Raw genomic sequence first — 21271 nt, 5'->3', positions numbered from 1 at the left:
TGAATGTCTGTTGTATGGTTGTCTTTATGTTTAGTATTCACATTGAAGTGGATTATATGGCAGTGTGCAGTCAAGATAATCCAGTTCAAAGCAGATAATATTAGATTCTAAATGGGTTATATAGATGTGGAAGGGCCTTGAGTCTACACTGCCATATAATCCAGTGCAAATTAGATAATCTGTGGAAGAGACCTAAGTGAGGCCTAACTCTGCCTGTCCCCTGGGCTGAGTGGGTTGCTAGGAGGCAAAGCGGGTGGAGCTTAGCCTTCAAACGGGCAGCAATTGGAAAAAAACTATTATTCCTCTCTCTCTAATTAGGACTTTATTTTTCTTTTCTTTTTGTTGTATCAACCTAGAGCCGTGAATGATGGGTTGTGTTGTCAAATTTCGAGGTTGGGGGGACCTTTAGTTTTGTTGTTTTGTCCGCTGCCCTGATGCCATTACTCTTTTATATATATAGATAATAATAATGATAATAATAATAATTTTATTCTTGTACCCCGCCTCTATTTCCCCGCAGGGACTCAGGGCGGCTTACATACATACATACATACATATACATACACACATATACTTACTCATATATTCACACTTACATAGATATACATGCATACTTGCATACATGCATATACAGTAGAGTCTCACTTATCCAACGTTCTGGATTATCCAACGCATTTTTGTAGTCAATGTTTTTAATATATCATGATATTTTGGTGCTAAATTCATAAATACAGTAATTATTATGTAGCATTACTGCATATTGAACTACTTTTTCTGTCAAATTTTTGTATAACATGATGTTTTGGCGCTTAATTTGATGTTTAATAGGCTTTTCCTTAATCCCTCCTTATTATCCAAGATATTTGCTTATCCAAGTTTCTGCTGGCCAATTTAGCTTGGATAAGTGAGACTCTACTGTACTTACATATACACACATATATTTACATATATACACACATATATTTACATAATATGCTTATATAAACAGTAGAGTCTCACTTATCCAACGTTCTGGATTATCCAACGCATTTTTGTAGTCAATGTTTTCAATACATCGTGATATTTTGGTGCTAAATTCTTAAATACAGTAATTACTACATAGCATTACTGTGTATTGAACTACTTTTTCTGCCAAATTTGTTGTATAACATGATGTTTTTGGTGCTTAATTTGTAAAATCATAACCTAATTTGATGTTTAATAGGCTTTTCCTTTATTCCTCCTTATTATCCAACATTTTCGCTTATCCAACGTTCTGCCAGCCCATTTATGTTGGATAAGTGAGACTCTTCTGTATACACATACATATATATACTTATATATATAGAGAGAGTATATAATATACAACATAATTTACAATAATATATAATATTACAATATAATGATATAGTACAATATAGTAATTGAATACTAGTATTGTACTATGCTAATAATATAATGTATTGTATGTAAATATAATTTGTAAGCCGCTCTGAGTTCCCTTTGGGGTGAGAAGGGCGGGATATAAATGTAGCAAATAAATAAATAAATAAAATATATGCAGACATACATATTTACACATTTATATATATACACACACACATTTATACACATACTTACATATATATATATACATGCATGTACTTGTATATATATATATATATATATATATATATATATATACACACACACACACACACACACACACATGTATACACACATGTTTGCATATATATATCCACCCGCACATATACTTATATACATGTACATACACATATAGCCACACTATCTTGGGGACCCAGCGGTGCCTGGGTTATTTGAGAAGTGTAGTCTAGATCCAATGTCAGATGGTTTCAGTGGGTTCGGGTGAACTACAACTCCCATATGCACGTCCCATCATATACACAAAGGTATACATATAGATACATATGGTTCAAGACATTTCACTTGGGGTGAAGGAATGAGGGGAAAGAAAGGTGGGCTGTTTGGAGCCTCAGATTCGCTCATATGAATGTCATTTTGTAATTCGTCTCACTTATCCAAGACTCGCTTATCCAAGGTTCTGGATTATCCAAGGCATTTTTGTAGTCAATCTTTTCAATATATCGTGACATTTTGGTGCTAAATTCGTAAATACAGTAAGTACAACATAACATTATTGCGTATTGAACTGCTTTTTCTGTCAAATTCGTTGTAAAACATGATGTTTTGGTGCTTAATTTGTAAAATCATAACCTAATTTGATGTTAAATAGGCTTTTCCTTAATCCCTCCTTATTATCCAAGACATTCGCTTATCCAAGGTTCTGCCGGCCCGTTTAGCTTGGATAAGTGAGACTCTACTATATATGCTCTGTGCTCTGCACTGTATATATACACAAGTCAAAGTGTGGGTGTGTTGTTGAAGACTTTCATGGCCGGAATCACAGGTTTGTTGTGTTGTGTGGCCATACAGCCTGAAAAGCACACAACAACCCAAAGTGTGGGTGTTTGTTTCCTCCACAAAGGCTCCTCTGTGGGTTGATAGATCTGGGGTGGAGTGGAAGAAAAGGGGGTGTGCGTCATCACCAACATTATGTATTTATATAAATGTTGTGTTGTCGAAGGCTTTCATGGCCGGAATCACTGGGTTAATGTGAGTTTTCCAGGCTGTACATGGCCATGTTCCAGAAGCATTCTCTCCTGACGTTTTGCCCACATCTATAGCAGGCATCCTCAGAGGTTGTGAGGTCCCACAACAGCCCGGAAAACTCACAGCAACCCATATAAATGTTATTTGTGACCCATGTGGAGGTACCGAGGTCAAAGGGAAGGGACAGTGACATGTCAGCTGTATTGATATAAATATTATTTACATGGCATATATACCAATATGTCAATACACATATATATGTGTGTGTGGTTCAACATCCCCCCAAGGTTGGGGTGGAAGGAAGGGAAGGCAGGGTGTGGAACATCATCATCATTAATTATCCTTTATTCCGATACAAGTTATTTGTTTAAATAGATGCACCAATACACATGTGAATGTCCTTTAATAGTAGCTGTGGTGATTATTTGCAGGCTAAGTAAAATGTCTTTATATTGGGGAATAAAGGCTGCATAGATTGAATGCGTGGACATGTTTTGGATTGGGTTCTCATCTTGGGGATGTCTCCATGTGCGTAATGGAGGCGTGACCCAAGTCTAAACATGAGCGTTAGGTATATTTCATAGCCATATATTACATTTTGAATAATTTTGGGTACATGGAACCATGAGAAAGCAAAGGTGTCATCATTCCAACTACCCATGTGGACTGTATATAGATCTAGATCAGGCCTGGGCAAAAATTTTAACCGGTAGGCTGTTAGGAATTGTGGGAGTTGCAGTCCAAAACATCTGGGAGGGCCAAAGTTTGCCCAGGCCTGGTTTAGGAGCAATTTGGATTTCTGGATAAGGGATAGAGTTACAAAATCCATCTTAAACTAAGGTGTTTCTTTAAGGTGTTTCCGTCATTCCTGTTCGTCAAAGCTGTTGTATTATTATTGCTTGTTATTTTTAGTGTAAAGGTTTTATTTTGTGTAATAATGTGTTTTTTATACTGTTATGTGCTGTATGTTGTTGTACTATTGTTGGAAACTGCCCTGAGTCCCTTTTGGGAGATAGGGCGGTATATAAATAAAGTTTTTTATTATTATTAATTATTATTTTATTATTATAATAATATTAAGTTTTATTATCAGTATCAATAATTTATATAATATTTATTAATAATTATTTATAATATATTATTATTTATAAATTATTTATATTATTTATTATCCCAGTATTGGATGGGATATGTGATCCCATCCTCAGGGCCTCTCCCATCTCAAATTGATCTCCAATGAATCTGCAGTACTTTACCTGTTACAGTACAGTCTCACTTATCCAACATTTGCTTATCCAATGTTCTGGATTATCCAACGCATTTTTGTAGTCAATGTTTTCAATACATCGTGATATTTTGGTGCTAAATTCATAAATACAGTAATTACTATATAGCGTTACTGTGTATTGAACTACTTTTTTTGCCAAATATGTTGTATAACATGATGTTTTGGTGCTTAATTTGTAAAATCATAACCTAATTTGATGTTTAATAGGCTTTTCCTTGATGCCTCCTTATTATCCAACATATTCGCTTATCCAACATTCTGCCGGCCCATTCATGTTGGATAAGTGAGACTCTACTGTATCTTGTGTTTACAATTCTTATAATATGCACTTTACTTACCCTGTTTTCCCGAAAATAAGACATCCCCAAAAAATAAGACCTAGCAGAGGTTTTGCTTAATTGCTAAATATAAGGCCTCCCCCGAAAGTAAGACCTAGCAAAGTTTTTGTTTGGAAGCATGCCTGCCAAACAGAACACCAGAGCATGTAGGATTGGTAAATGTACATACGAGTTGTACATGGAAATAATGGTAATAATAAGAAATTCTTGACAGGAGTCACAGTTTGTCTGGTTTGGTTATGTTGGTTTGTGATGAAAACTACTGTACAGTATATAATAAATGTTCATTTTTTTGTTCAACAATAAATGTGAATTCTTCTTCATGGAAAAATAAGACATCCCCTGAAAATAAGACCTAGCACATCTTTGGGAGCAAAAAATAATATAAGACACTGTCTTATTATCGGGGAAACACGGTAGTCTATTATCATAACCTCGCTGTTTTTAATTCCATGTTTTATTAAGTGTGTGTTTTTAGTTCTATAGGTTAGTGTTTAAAATTTTATAATTTGTGTATGTTTTTGTTTTATTGATGTATTGTATACTGTTATTGCTTTTATCTGGTATTATCTGTAAGCCGCCCTGAGTCCTCTTTGGAGGAGATGGAGGCGGGGTATAAATAAACTTATTATTTTATTGTATGACACAGCAAACAAGATAGATATGCTGGATTTCGTATCACAAAATCACAAGTCGAACACTTCCCAAGTGTCTAGGACTGTGTGATGTATTTTCGGATGATGCGTGCAGATGCCAGTAGGGTGGCCTTTTGCAGTTGGCAGATCGTGATTTTGTCAACTTCTTCTTCTTATTATTTTTATTCTCTTTCCATGTAAACCGTGTAGCTGGAGTCTCTCTCAATCCTGCTTTTGTTGTTGTCCGGAGGTATGGTGACCATCACGGGATTTCCTAGGTTGCTGTGAGTTTTCTGGGCTGTTTTCTGCTTTGCACTTGTACACACAAACCCTTACAACTCCCTTTTTCCCACCCAAAGATTTCTTGATGGAATCTTGAGAGCTGGAAACTCTCTTTTTCCACCAAAATACTGCTCCCCATATGGCTTGGGGTCTCTCTTTTCTGCCAAGGAGTGGATGGAATATTCCATCCTCTTCCTTCCCTCCCCCAGCCTTGCTTGGACCTTCCTCCCCTTCCCATCAAAGGAAGCCTGCCTTGCAATCCCCCTCCTCCCAAATTCTTTGCTCAGCCCCCCCCCCCCCCCTTCACTCTCGATGCTTCTCCCTTTTATCAATTACTGTAGAGTATCTTTTGCTGGCTGTGAATCCACTGTAAATGGGGCTCCCCTTCCCCACCCCACCTCCTTTCCCCCCTTCTCTGCCTTTGAAGGGCGCTTTCCTTCCGACTTCCTGGCCGGGCCAGTGATCAATCTCACAGCCTCAATGGCGTTTTGAATATTTTATAACACCCAGGATTCTTCCTCTTGAAAGGCGGGCGGGATCAATAAAAAAGAAGCCCCATACAAATGCAGGGAGGTTTATATTGTGATGGGAAACCTGGCAGGGAAACGGAAAGGAACAAATATACACAAAATAAATTCTAAAGAAAGAAAAACACCCGCTCACACAAAACCATCACCTGCCCCCCTTGGGCTCCTTGTCCTTTTTCTCCTCCTCTTCCTCTCTCCTTCTTTCCCTTCCTTTCAAAATGTGCTTTAAACCCCTTGCTGCTTATTTTGCAACACACTGGAGGCCTCCATTCCTTCAAATCCTGCGAACATGCTCCCGATGTGCGGTCATTCTGTAGTAGCCAAATGACACTTTTTTTTCCACGCATACACCCCTTTCACTTTCCCAAATGAGACACTTATTTCAGGTGGCAACAATAACAACAATATTTTTTCCCTGTCAGGAGTGACTTGAGAAACTGCAAGTTGCTTCTGGTGTGAGAGAATTGTCCGTCTGCAAGGACGTTGCCCAGGGGACGCCCAAATGCTTTGATGTTTTGCTTCTCTCATGTCCGTGCATGGAGCTGGAGCTGATAGAGGGAGCTCATCTGCACTCTCCCTGGGTTGGACTCGAACCTAGCAGCCTTCAGATCAGCAACCCAACCTTCATGTCACAAGGCTTTAACCCATTATGCCACTGGGGGCTCCATATAATAATAATAATAATAATAATAATAATAATAATAATAATAATAATAATGTTCGACTTGTGATTTTGTGATATGAAATCCAGCCTATCTATCTTGTTTGCTGTGTCATAATAAAATAATTTTTTTTCATGTGTGGAGCAACCGGAGTTGCTTCTGGAGTGAGAGAATTGGCCGTCTGCAAGGACGTTGCCCAGGGGACATTGCCTGGATGTTTTGATGTTTTACCATCCTTGTGGGAGGCTTCTCTCATGCCCCCGCATGGAGCTGGAGCTCATCTGTGCTCTCCCTGGGTGGGATTCGAACCTGGCAGCCTTCAGGTCAGCAACCCAACCTTCAAGTCACGAGGCTTTTATCCCCTAGGCCATCGGAGGCTCCAATAATAATAATAATAATAATAATAATAATAATAATAATACATCACACAGTCCTAGACACTTTGGAAGTGTTCGACTTGTGATTTTGTGATACGAAATCCAGCATATCTATCTTGTTTGCTGTGTCATAATAAAATAATAATAATAATAATAATAATACATCACACAGTCCTAGACACTTGGGAAGTGTTTGACTTGTGATTTTGTGATACGAAATCCAGCATATCTATCTTGTTTGTTGTGTCATAATAATAATAATCTTTATTTATACCCTGCTCCATCTCCCAAAGTTCTGCATTCTCCTTAGCTGCAATCCAAACACATACTCTGCTTTTCCTGTTTTTCCCGGCAGGCCACGGATTCTGCTTTTTCCCTGCTGCTTCAGAATAGGCTTGAAAAGGAGCTAGTCCTTTGTGAGGATCCCAACCATGCTTTGGAGCCTCTGCCTTCAAAGCACAAAATAGCCATGGCCACTTGCTAGTGAAACACTGGCCTCTGCAAAATTTACATTTGGGTTGAGTGAGGGATTTAGTAGTTAAAATCTTGTGTCTTTGGGTCTCTCCCCCCCCCCCCCAGCTTTTAATTGCATTTGCAACACAATTGTGTGCATCTTGACTTAGAAATGAGCTCAGTTGTGTTCCGAGGGGCTGGGAGCCTCCTAAGCAGGTGTAAGACTGGAGCCTTAATCTGGCTGCCGAAGCGCTTAACAGCGCAAGCGTAGTCCTAAGCCTAAATTGGTTGCTTCTCATGATTGTTTTATAACTGAAACCAACCTTGGTTGCCTTTGGTTCCATGCTGTAGGTGAAATAAAGGGCCATAAAGTTCTGGAAAGATGTCCTACTGCTTATGTGTTGATTTGCACAATATTTGTAGGAGTTTTGAGACATGTAAAAATGTTCAGTCTTTCTAAAAAGAAGAGACTGATTCTGCATTCAGGCCACAAATGGATGTATAAGACTGGGTCATAGAATCATAGAGCTGGAAGAGACCCCCAAAGGCCATCCAGTCCAACCCCCTTCCATGCAGGAAAATACAATTAAAGCACTCCAAGCAGATGGCCTTCTAGCCTCTGCTTTAAAACTGCCAGAGAAGGAGACTCCAGGATGGAAACTCTTTAAGTGTACAGTAGAGTGTCACTTATCTAACACTCGCTTATCCAACATTCTGGATTATCCAACACATTTTTGTAGTCAATGTTTTCAATACATCATATTTTGGTGCTAAATTTGTAAATACAGTAATTACTATATAGCATTACTGTGTATTGAACTACTTCTTCTGTCAAATTTGTTGTATAACATGATGTTTTGGTGCTGAATTTGTAAAATCATAACCTAATTTGATGTTTAATAGGCTTTTCCTTAATGTCTCCTTATTATCCAACATATTCACTTATCCAACATTCTGCCGGCCCGTTTATGTTGGATAAGTGAGACTCTACTGTATGTGCATACCTTCAGGTCATCTGTCAATGTATGACTTCCCCATGCATTTTATTAGTAATATTCCTCGCATTCCACTGAAATATAACCTACAACCCCATGTCTTCTTTGGTGGCCCTTCATCTTCACCTTGGCAAGTGCCATTTACATTTGTGTACAGTAGAGTCTCATTTATCCAAGCCTCGCTTATCCAAGCCTCTGGATAATCCAAGCCATTTTTGTAGTCAAATGTTTTCTATATATCGTGATATTTTGGTGCTAAATTCGTAAATACAGTAATTACAACATAACATTACTGCGTGTTGAACTACTTTTTCTGCCAAATTTGTTGTATAACATGATGTTTTGGTGCTTAATTTGTAAAATCATAACCTAATTTGATGTTTAATAGGCTTTTCCTTAATCCTTATTATCCAAGATATTCGCTTATCCAAGCTTCTGCCAGCCCGTTTAGCTTGGATAAGTGAGACTCTACTGTATGTATTAGGTATGTTTATGCCCCATTGTTCCCTCCCTACATGGCGGTCCCCTTTCCCCCACTTTATCCTAATAGCAACCCTCTCAGGTGGGTCATGTAGAGAGAGAGAGACTGACTCAGGCTCACCTGGTAACTTTTTATGGCTCAGCGGTGACTAGTTAGCGGTGTCGCCCCTGAGATCCAAGCTTCCCTCCATTCTGTTTACTTCCTTATCTTACCATTTAAAGAATTGCTGTGGTTGTTCTGAAAAGGATCTTCCCCCTTCCTCTGCATTTTGCCCTTGTAGGAGTTCCCTTATGGTCTGATAAGACGGTTGCTCGTGATCCATGGCGCCTTAACAAATGCCTTTCCAAAAAGGGAGAGGGGAGGCCTGCACTTGGATCGGTTATATAACAAAATAGTTGGCTATCTTATCTATATAATCTCCTGTTTTAGGCTCTAGGTCGGATTAGAAGGCCCCATAAGGGACGTGGCAGTCGGCACAGACTCCTCTCTTGTGGCGGCAGCTGCGTAACTCGTGAGAACTCGAGGAGGACGCCTTTCTCCTGGTTTAAATTGAAACCAATTTCATTCGCAGGTATAGTAGAGTCTCACTTATCCAACACTCACTTATCCAACGTTCTGGATTATCCAACACATTTTTGTAGTCAGTGTTTTCAATATATCATGATATTTTGGTGCTAAATTCGTAAATACAGTAATTACAACATAGCATTACTGCGTATTGAACTACTTTTTCTGTCAAATTTGTTGTATAACATGATGCTTTGGTGCTTAATTTGTAAAATCATAACTTAATTTGATGTTTAATAGGCTTTTCCTTAATCCCTCCTTATTATCCAACATATTCGCTTATCCAACGTTCTACTGGCCCGTTTATGTTGGATTTTTTTTTTCGTGTCAGGAGCAACTGGAGTTGCTTCTGGAGTGAGAGAATTGGCCGTCTGCAAGGACGTTGCCCAGGGGATGCCCGGATGTTTTTTGATGTTTTTACCATCCTTGTGGGAGGCTTCTCATGTCCCCGCATGGAGCTGGAGCTGATAGAGGGAGCTCATCCACACTCTCCCCAGGTGGGATTCGAACCTGGCAGCTTTCAGGTCAGCAACCCAGTTTATGTTGGATAAGTGAGACTCTACTGTATTTGATTCACTGCACCTCGACTTGCCTTGCAAATTTTAAAACAGTTACTCTGTCATTCTGTGAGACATATGGTCCCCCCCTTACAAGCAGTTATTTTGGCAACCTATACACTAGGGTCTCACATCCAACATAAACAGGCCGGCAGAACGTTGGATAAGCAAATACGTTGGATAATAAGGAGGGATTAAGGAAAAACCTATTAAACATCAAATAATAATAATACTTTATTTTTCTATCCCGCCACCATCTCCCCAAAGGGACTCGGGGCGGCTAACATGGGGCAGTGCCCAAAACAAAAGCAAAATAAAACAGTTACAATGTATATGAAAACAACAACAATGATAACGTCAATCAAATAAAATAAACATTTATTTATTTATTTACAACATTTATACCCCGCCCTTCTCACCCGAGGGGACTCAGGGCGGCTTACAAAAATTGGCAAAATTTAATGCCCAAAATGCAATCGTAAAAACAAAACAATATAAACAGATCCATTAATAACATTGTTAAAACACATTATAAAAACCTTAAAAACGTATATATAATTAATTCAATTTAACATTTTAAATACAATAAAACACATAAAACCACAAAGAATGGGTAATGATACAACATCAACCACTAAAGACATCTACCTATATTTTATAATGTGTTTTATCTTATAATGTGTAATCTAAACTCACATATCTGCACTGTACATTTTATAATGTGTTTTTATCAGGTATAATTTTTTAACTGATTTATATTGTACTGTATAATTTTTTGTGTTTTATCTTATAATGTGTAATCTAAACTCACATATCTGCACTGTACATTTTATAATGTGTTTTTATCAGGTATAATTTTTTAACTGATTTATATTGTACTGTATAATTTTTTATATATGCGTTTTATTGTAAGCCGCCCTGAGTCCCCTGTTGGGTGAGAAGGGCGGGATATAAACATTGTAATAAATAAATAAATAAATAAATAAAGATATGATTTTACAAGTTAAGCACCAAAACATCATGTTTTACAACAAATTTGACAGAAAAAGCAGTTCAGTTCACAGCAATGTTATGTAGTGATTACTGTATTTACGAATTTACATCACAATGTATTTAAAAGATTGACTACAAAAACATTGACTACTAAAAGGCAGTCTGCCTTGGATAATACAGAACCTTGGATAAGTGAAGCTTGGATAAGTGAGACTCTACTGCATACAATGGCAGGGGAAGACCACGGTTCCGAAAATGTTTCTGTTTCTAGAAATTGCAATAAAGTCTATGTTGGAAGCAAACCAGAATTAAGTTTGAGCTCAAGGTATCATAAAGGGCTTCCTCCTCACTTTTCGCACGACAAGCCTGTGAGGTAGTTCCGGCTGAGAGAAGGTGACTGAACATTTCGTGCCATAGACAGGTGGACTCACAAGAGAAACACAAAACAACCGCAGGGACCAGCATTTTCCAAAATGGGAAAATGTGGTCTCTGTCCTCTGTGCACATTTGGGACTATTTTTGGAGTCTTTCTTTAAAAGAGCTGTAGTTGGGGTGAGGGGAGGGGAGGCAGCAGAAGTGATCCTGTTGATCAACTGATGATCCAGATAAAGCCTTTTGGGGTGCGGTGGGGAGGGCGGTATTTGCAACTTTTAATTAAGAGCTGTTTACACAGAAGGCAGGCTTAGGGTTTCATGGAGATGCCGGCAGATGAGCTGAAGCCAATTCTTTGCCTTGGGCTGAATTAAAGTAGTCTTTTGATTCTCTCTCTGCTGGAAGAGTGGGAGATTGAGACAATAGTGTTGCTTTGGGAACTTTAATTGAGAATCCGTAGGTGGGACTCCCGAGGCTTGACTTTTTTTCCTCTTAAGAAAAAGGAATGACACATTTCACTCAGAGATATTTCCTTTTGTCTCAAGAGTTTGTGTCGGTGGTTGCAACCAACATTTTATCAAATTGTCTTCGTTTTGCCTGGTCAGTATTTTATTTATTTATTTGCTACATTTATATGCCGCCCTTCTCACCCCGAAGGGGACTCAGAGCGGCTTACAAATTAAATTTACATACTACTAGCATAGTACAATACTGGTAATAAATTACTATATTGTACTGTATCAATATATTGTAATATTATTAGTAATATTACATGTAAAATCTATATATATAAAAGGGTAATGAAATTTCGGCCTAGGACAAAACAACAAAACTACACATCCCAGAAACACTAAACTTGGCAGCACAACCTCTCATCCATGCCTCTACGTTCATACAACAAAAAGAAAAGAAAAATAATGTCCTAATTAGAGGGAGAGGAATAATTGTTTTTATCCAATTGCTGCCAGTTAGAAGGCTAAGCTCTGCCTGCTTGGTCTCCTAGCAACCCACTCAGCCCAGGGGACAGGCAGAGTTAGGCCTCACTTAGGCCTCTTCCACACTGCCTATAAGATACAGATTATCTGATTTTAACTGGATTACAGTATATGGCCCTTCCACACACGCTATATAACCCATTTATAATCTTATATTATCTGCTTTGAACTGGATTATCTGGACTCCACATTGCCATATAATCCACTTCCGTGTGCATTTTATACAGCTGTGTAGAAGGGCCCTCATATAATCCAGTTCTAAGCAGATAATGTAAGATTATAAATATAATATGTAATAATTGCTGTGATATAATAATACAGAACAATATAATCTCTAAAATCAGGACTAAATAAAGAGCAACACTCTGAAAGCATAAGCCACAGCAACGTGTGGCCAGGCAAAGCTAGTATAATATATAATTAATATTACTATATTGTATTATTAGTATTTTATCGTGTTGCAATATAATATTATGAATATTATATGTATAGACAATATGTTATAATTATTATATATTATTGTAAATTATATTCTATATATATATATGTGTGTGTGTATGTGTACATATATAAACGCACATATATGTGTGTGTGTATATATATACATATATATACATATATATAAAACTAGCATAGCATGTTATTGTGTTATTTATGTTATTTATGTCAGTAAATCTCTTCTAGGCTCTCTATGTATTTTACTCATGTTCCTCAAGGTATCTCTGTGTCCTCATTGCTGCAGCCTTTGTGGAGTAAATAGTTTCAATGCTGTTCCTTTGGAAGATCAAGGTGTGTAAGCATCAGTGTTGACTATGTGTTGGCATCCCAGAAAACTGACATCAGGCTTGTGGAATTCTTTGTTTTGTACTAGAACCCCACATTCTGTTGACCTGAGCAAGTGGAAAATCATGGCTGGTGGGACGGATGCATAACCTTGAAATTCAGAACCGGGTGCTGCTGGACACACACTGCTTAGTGTTTTCTGTTCAGTAACAGGGCTGAGCCCACGTCTCTTCAAACACAAATCCACCCTTAATCTTCTTTCAGCACAACCTACAATTCCTTTTGCTGCGAGTCAGATGGAGTCCGTTTGCTGCTAGGAATGTGGCCAGCAGCGATTGCACACTGCCAAGCCGTGTGGGGGAAATGGGGTGCTCTGAGTCGGAGGAGGTTCAAGGGACCGCGTGGAGTGACCCATGGGATGCAGGCGGGGCCTCTTTTGGGGCACCGCCGATGATATTGACCAAGGGAGGAAGTATTGAGAAAGCCTCCTTGACACGTATCCCTTCCCTTGTGTGTTGCAAGCCTGAACAAGCGAGGATCTTATCATCGCTGGCCTCGTTTGCAAACACAATAAAAGCAAGTGGGACGTGACACAGAGGTATTTACTGCCCAGGGCCTGTATTGAACCAAGGCATTGGCCCAAGTCAGTTTGTGACTTGTTGTTCTGATCTTGGAACTGGTGGCCATTGTTTTGTAATGTGGTTGGAATTTGGTTCTCAAACAGCAGGAAAGAAAGGAGCTTGATTCAGTGGCAGACATTTCGATGGGGAAATGCAAAAAGCATCCGAAGGATGTGACCCCCAACCTAGAAAGGTTTGGGAAGGAAGAGGAACTCTTGCACTTCTGACACTTCTCCTGGCACATCGCAGGAGGAATATTTCTCTAAGCTAGTCTTTCTTTTGGTCTCCTTCTGGCTTCTGCTTCTTGAGCTGACTCCTAGGGAAGGGGGGTTGCCGAGCCCATGGAGGACAAAGCTCCTTAGACCTTGTGGGGAGCGAGAAAAGGAAGCGGATCTTATCCAGAGAGAGTGTCCGGGGTGTTGCCTATGCAGAAACAGTTGCCCCTCTGCATTTCCCCTGTTTGGAGGGCATCTCACACCCTGGAAAGTCCAGAGCAGGGGTCCCCAAACTAAGGCCCGGGGGCCGGATGCGGCCCTCCAGGGTCATTTACCTGGCCCCCGCCCTTAGTTTTATAATATAATCTTTTTATATCCGTTTTAATAATATAATATTTTGTATATACATATAATATTGATACAAATATAATGTTATACAATATAATACTAATAATAATACCATATAATAATATTAATTATATGTTATATATTACATATACAGTAATATTACAGTATAGTGGTATAGTTCAATATAGTAATGTATAATGCTAATATTGTGCTATGCTAATAATATAATATAATATACTAGCTGTGCCCGGCCACACGTTGCTGTGGCAAAGTGGTGGTGGTATTGGTTAAAATTGTTGTGTAATTTTTATTTGACGTTATTTGCATTTTTTTATTAATTTTATTGTAAGTTATATTTTTATTTATTATATTTTATTATTTTCTTGTATTATTTTTAGTTTTTTCTGTTATTATAGTATTTTATTGTATTAATTTTTTAGTGTTTTTTATTATTATTTTTTGGGTTGCTAGGAGACCAAGTTGGAGGAGCTTAGCCTTCTAACTGGCAGCAATTGGATAAAAGCAATTATTCCTCTCTCTCTAATTAGGACTTTCTTTTTCTTTTCTTTTTGTTGTATCAACCTAGAGGCGTGGATGATGGGTTGTGTTGTCAAATTTCGAGGTTGGGGGGCTTGTAGTATTATTGTTTTGTGGGTCGCCGTGATGCCATCACTCTTTTATATATATAGATAATGTAATAATATAATATAATAATGTATGTACATACAGCTGCTCTAAGTCCCCTTTGGGGTGAGAAGGGTGGGATATAAATGTAGTAAATAAAGGTAGTAAATAAATAAATAAATAATTTTAGACTTAGGCTCGGCACACAACAACAACAATCATAATTAACTTGACTATCTCATTGGCCAGTAGCAGGCCCACACTTTCTATTGAAATCCTGACAGGTTTATGTTGGTTAAAATTGTTTTCATTTTTAAATATTGTACTGTTCTTTAATTGTTATTGTTGTATTGCACTACAAATAACACATATGCAGTGTGCATAGGAATGTGTTCGTATTTTTTTTTTCAAATAATTCGACCCCTCAACAGTCCAAAGGATTGTGGACTGGCTCTCTGCTTTAAAAGTTTGAGGACCCCTGGTCCAGAGTGTGAGAAGAACTCTTTGTCACTTGGAAGCCAGAGTGAATGTTGCAGTTAATCGCCTTAATTAGCATTGGAAAGAGTTCTTCTCTCACCCTGGACTCTCCACAGATCTATATTAACCTTCCTTGCTTAGTTTCTCCATACCTCACAACCTCTGAGGATGCCTGCCATAGATGTGGGCCAAACGTCAGGAGAGAATACTTCTGGAACATGGCCACACAGCCCGAAAGACATACAACAACCCTTTGTTCAGATGCTCAGTGCGTAGTGCAACAATTACGGAGTCGGGGTTGGGCAATGAGTGTGAAGAGCAAACCTTCAGTAAATACTACTGAGGAAGAGCCTTGGGCTGACCTTGAATCAAATCAGAGTAAATATGCTGCTTTTGTTCTCTGGAAGAGAGCTGGATGTTCCTAAAACTTGGCTTGATGGCCTTGGTGGGGGGACTAGCCCCAGAACAGAAACCCAGGCTGCTTTTTGCAGGGAGGGACTGCCCAGAAAGAGGTGACTCCATTGAGACCACAACCCACTTGAGAGTGGAGTTTGCATCCAAAGATGTTGATGCTGGGAACAGGTCCAGGGCTTCAATGTGTCTTGCAGTTCTGAAAGATCTTCTGATCGCACCCCAAAGATGCGATGGAGCAGGCTGGAGAAATGCCTTGCATTCTTCATTGCCAGCATACCGTGTTTCCCCGAAAATAAGACAGTGTCTTATATTAATTTTTGCTCCCAAAGATGCACTAGGTCTTATTTTCAGGGGATGTCTTATTTTTCCATGAAGAAGAATTCACATTTATTGTTGAACCAAAAAAATGAACACTTATTATATACTGTACAGTAGTTGTCATCACAAACCAGCATATCCAGACAAACTGAATCCTATGAAGAATTTCTTGTTACTACCGTGTTTCCCCGAAAATAAGACAGTGTCTTATATTATTTTTTACTCCCAAAGATGCTCTAGGTCTTATTTTCAGTGGATGTCTTATTTTTCCATGAAGAAGAATTCACATAATAATAATAATAATTTTATTTTTGTACCCCGCCACCATCTCCCCAGAGGGACTCGGGGCGGCTTACAGATATAAAACCAGCATACAGTATACAGCATACAATAATATCAAATACAAAAACACACAAATAAATTTAAAATAAATTTATTGTTGAACAAAAAAATTGAACATTTATTCTATACTGTACAGTAGTTGTCATTACAAACCAACATAACCAAACCATACAAACTGTGACTTCTGTCAAAAATTTCTTGTTATTACCATTATTTCCATATACAAATGGTATGTACATTTACCAATCCTGCAAGCTCTGGTGTTCTGTTTGGCGGGCATGCTTCCAAACAAAAACTTTGCTAGGTCTTACTTTCGGGGGAGGCCTTATATTTAGCAATTCAGCAAAACCTCGACTAGGTCTTATTTTCTGGGGATGTCTTATTTTTGGGGAAACAGGGTAGTTGCAGAGTTGGATCTTGGGTCTGTTTAGCTCAGTCAGAAGATGTTGGGAGTCAAACCTGCCACCTTCCAATATGAAGCACATGCTCTACCAGTGAGTGACAGCCCTTGCCTTTCACTCCCCCCCCCCCCCAAATGTGCTGCATCTTAGAACTTGTTAATAAACTGGTCACAAACCAGCAGAGCAAGTTCTGTTGGAGGTTTAGCCTAGTGGGAAGAGGAAGGTGGAGCGGGAGAGAGCATGAGAAGGCCATCACCTTGGAAGTGCAGGCTGGGTCACTTTCTTTTTCCAAAAAGACCTTCCATAATGGAAGGCCAGCCTTGTATTTCACAGTGCATCCTTGGCAGCTGCAATGGGGAATCCATTGGCCAGTCCAAGAAAGGCAGAGCCACTTGATTAGTTTGGACTTCTGCTTGATGCACAGGGCTCCCTTGTTTTCAGGTTGCAAGACAGAAGTGTGCTTGTTTTTCCTGTGGTAACTGAGCCCTGTTTTCATTCTTGTGGGTCTCTTCTCATCAGAGCTACCAGGTTGTCCTCTGCTGTTGGTCTCTGCCCTTTGTCGGCCCGTTTGACTCCCTCTGGGATGTGGTGGTCGTATTGTGCCTTGTTCTCCCACAGCCTTTGTTCCTTGGGGCAAAAGATGGCTTGCTGTAGGACGCAAATTCTGACCGGTGTGTTGAGGGGCAGCTGGGGACAGTTGGCGTGGTGCTCAGATGACAGAGGCAATCTCCACGCAATCTCCACGCTGCTGGCCAAGCGGAACCGGGGCCACCTGTGCTGAACGGAGGGCGGGAGGGAGGGAGGAAGAAGGCTCCCTTTCTTTCTCTTTGATGGATGGGACACGTGTCTTACTCTTGAGTAACAGATGAAAGGCACTGGCTTATGAGGGGAGCTTGCCCAGAGGCCTAGAGCGCCATGGTATCAGGAAGAAGCGTTGCTCTACCAATTGCAAAGGAGCTGCTGGGTTTCCATTTTGGCTCCAGTTGCTACCCTGTTTCCCCTAAAATAAGACATCCCCAGAAAATAAGACCTAGTAGAAGTTTTGCTGAATTGCTAAATATAAGGCCTCCCCCAAAGTAAGACCTAGCCAAGTTTTTGTTTGGAAGCATGCCCACCGAACCGAACACCAGAGCATGCAGGATCGGTAAATGTACGTACCATAAAGTGTTGTACATGGAAATAATGGTAGTAACAAGAAATTCTTGATAGGATTCACAGTTTGTCTGGTTATGCTGGTTTGTAATGACAACCACTGTACAGTATAAAATAAATGTTCAGTTTTTTTGATCAACAATAAATGTGAATTCTTCTTCATGGAGAAATAAGACATCCCCTGAAAATAAGACCTAGTGCATCTTTGGGAGCAAAAATTAATATAAGACACTGTCTTATTTTCGGGGAAACACGGTAGGCTAATGCTGAAAGCCAAATCTGATTTATCATTTGGAGAATGGGTTGGTATGGCAATCTTAAAGCCAGGCATGAAATGCAGTCTATTTGTGTTGAAACAGATTTTTAAAAAATGATCCTGCAGAGTTGTCTGAGACTTTTTTTAGCCTGTGAAATGGGCACAGCGCAGACCTAGGCAACTGGCTCGGGCAGGAAAGGACACACAGAAGAGCCGGAGTGGAGGAAAAGGGCTTTAATTTTTATAATTGTGCATGTCTCTTGTCTATCTTTGTGCTTTATATTTCTACTAGCTGTGCCCTGCCACGCGTTGCTGTAGCAAAGTATGGTGGTATGGGAAATAAAGTATTGAGGAACTGATGGTAGTTAAAGTAAAGGGTAAAGGTTTTCTCCTGACATTAAGTCCAGTTGTGTCCGACTGCACACTGAAGTGGATTATATGGTAGTGTGGAGTCAAGATAATCCAGTTCAAAGCAGATAATATAAGATTATAAATGGGTTATATAGCTGTGTGGAAGGGCCTTGTCTACCCTGCCATATAATCTAGTTAAAATCAGATAATCTGTATTTTATAGGCAGTGGGGAATAGGCCTAAGTGAGGCCTAACTCTGCCTGTCCCCTGGGCTGCGTGGGTTGCTAGGAGACCAAGTGGGCGGAGCTTAGCCTTTTAACTGGCAGCAATTGGATGAAAACAATTATTCATCTCCCTCTAATTAGGACTTTATTTTTCTTTTCTTTTTGTTGTATGAACGTAGAGGCATGGATGAGGGGTTGTGCTGCCAAGTTTAGTGTTTCTGGGATGTGCAGTTTTGTTGTTTTGTCCTAGGCTGAAATTTCATTACTCTTTTATATATATATAGATTGTTTTTATTCAGGCTTGGCCCCATGTAAGCCGTCCTGAGTCCTCTTTGGGGAGATAGAGGCGGGGTATAAAAATGAAGTTATTATTATTATTATTTAATTGTTTTGGGGAGTTCAACCGACAGAATCCTTGCCAGCAATTCTGGTGAGGGGATTCTGGGAATGGGAGTCTCCCAAATAGCCTCTTCTCCAGGCTTTGGGGAAAACATACCCCACAAGCCAGGGAGCTGGCTCTCCTTTTCCAGTTGTGCAACTCCAAATGTGCAAAGTGAATATTTGCACAAGAGTCATGGGGCCCTACGGTGGCCACACCGCCCCCTCGGCATGATCTTGGCCGGTGGTGGTAAACGGGCAGCGCAACCTTATTGTAAGTCTTACAAAACCATTGTCCTTCGGGATGAGCGCATTGCCCAGCCTTGGAGTGGGGAGACATGTTGGGGAGGGAGAGGAGATTACTTTGGAAGGAATCCTCTTGCTACTTACTGCCTTGGGCTGTGTGCGCTCTGCTCCTTCCAGAAACCATTCCAGCTTTTCAGGTTCAGAATCCCTCCGGGTCCCCGCTCCAAAAAAGCCTGGCCTTTCATGTCCCCAGCATGGTGGGAACGTAGTGATAATGCGGGTGCCTGCCTTCACCTTCCCTCCATCTTTTCATCCATCTGCTGAGCCTTTGGCCTGACCCTCTGGCTTACTTTTCTGTGATGTCCCGGCTCTTCCTAATAAAATGTAAAGATCTGACCGATAGCTCTAATCAGTGTGTCCGTCCCTCTGCCTACGTGCAAAGATGGCCGCTGGAGCAATTGGCGACTGAGAGCCCAGGCCAGGCGCTCTGGGAAAAGCCCTTTACTTCATGCTTGAAATTTTTCAACCCATCTCTAAAGCAGGGGTCCCCAAACTAAGGCCCGGGGGCCGGATGCGGCCCTCCAAGGTCATTTACCTGGCCCCCACCCTCAGTTTTATAATATAATATTTTTGTATTAGTTTTAATAAAATAATATATTGTATATACATATAATATTGATAATAATATTATGTTATACGATATAATACTAATAATAATACCATATAATAACATTAATTATATGTTGGGCTGTGGCGCAGGCTGGAGAGCAGCTGCAATGAATCACTGCAATGAATCACTCTGACCAGGAGGTCATGAGTTCGAGGCCCACTCAGAGCCTATGTTTGTCTGTCTTTGTTCTATGTTAAAAGGCATTGAATGTTTGCCTATATGTGTAATGTAATGTGATCTGCCCTGAGTCCCCTTCGGGGTGAGAAGGGTGGAATATAAATGCTATAAATAAATATATATATATATATTACATAACATATAATAGTATAGTGGTATAGTTCAATATAGAATTATATAATGCTAATATTGTGCTATACTAATAATATAATATATTGTATGTACAACTAGCTGCTCTGAGTCCCCTTCGGGGTGAGAAGGATGGGATATAAATGTAGTAAATAAATGCAGTAAAAAAATAATTAATTTTAGACTTAGGCTCGGCCAAAGTCTGAAATGACTTGAAGTCACACAACAACAACAATCCTAATTAACTTGACTATTTCATTGGCCAGTAGCAGGCCCATACTTTCCATTGAAATCCTGATAGGTTTATGTTGGTTAAAATTGTTTTCATTTTTAAATATTGTATTGTTCTTTTGTTGTTGTTGTTGTTTCACTACAAATAAGACATGTGCAGTATGCATAGGAATTTGTATTTTTTTTTCAAATGATAATTTGGCCCCACAACAGTCTGAAGGATTGTGGACCGGCCCTCTGCTTCAAAAGTTTGAGGACCCCTGCTCTAAAGCTTGGCTCTTTTTTTTAAAAAGGCAGCATCTACAAGAATGGCAGCCATAAAAGTGAACTCAGCATCAGTAATTCCCCAAAGGTGTTTAAAAAACGGCAGTTGCAGCAGCGGCACTAGTAATGATAGATGATGGTTTGTTCCGATGCTGAGATAAGAGAAATTGCCACCCACCTCTCCTCTGAGATCCTATTCCAGAAAAGCCCAGAGACGGGAAACTCAGCTTTAGGAATTGAGCAGTTCTGGCGGTTTGGTCATGTCGGCGGATTGTGCCTACTTTGTGCAGCAATATTGCTCAGAGTTTGAAACAAGGAGACATGGAAACACAAAGGGTCCGTGTCGTATGAGCCCAGGTGAGACAGAATAACTTCTCTCTCTCCACCTTTTCTCTCCCTTCAAAGACAATTCCAGCTCTCCAGATGTTATTGGGTTGTATCTCCTACCATGCCTTGCCACCACGGCTGCTTGCCAGGGCTGTAGGCTTTGCCTATTCCCACCCTTAGAGAACTAGATTG

At 39.7% G+C, this 21271-nt stretch overlaps 2 protein-coding genes across 3 annotated transcripts in view; one reads left to right on the top strand and one right to left on the bottom strand.

The window, feature by feature from the left end:
• olfml2a (olfactomedin like 2A) overlaps positions 1-8895 on the bottom strand; it is a 29315-nt gene extending 20420 nt beyond the window's left edge. The window contains exon 1 of the mRNA XM_062960738.1: positions 8769-8895. The gene's annotated coding sequence lies outside the window, so the exon portion shown is untranslated. The remainder of the gene's footprint in view (positions 1-8768) is intronic.
• The window catches only part of nr6a1 (nuclear receptor subfamily 6 group A member 1), a 106718-nt gene that overhangs the window by 937 nt on the left and 84510 nt on the right, over positions 1-21271 (top strand). The gene's annotated exons all lie outside the window — the stretch shown is intronic.

The sequence above is a fragment of the Anolis carolinensis genome, unplaced genomic scaffold (assembly GCF_035594765.1).
Source record: "Anolis carolinensis isolate JA03-04 unplaced genomic scaffold, rAnoCar3.1.pri scaffold_7, whole genome shotgun sequence".
NCBI lineage: Eukaryota > Metazoa > Chordata > Lepidosauria > Squamata > Dactyloidae > Anolis > Anolis carolinensis.
The sequence above is the reverse complement of the archived record's forward strand: the minus strand, read 5'-3'. Positions and strand labels throughout refer to the sequence as shown.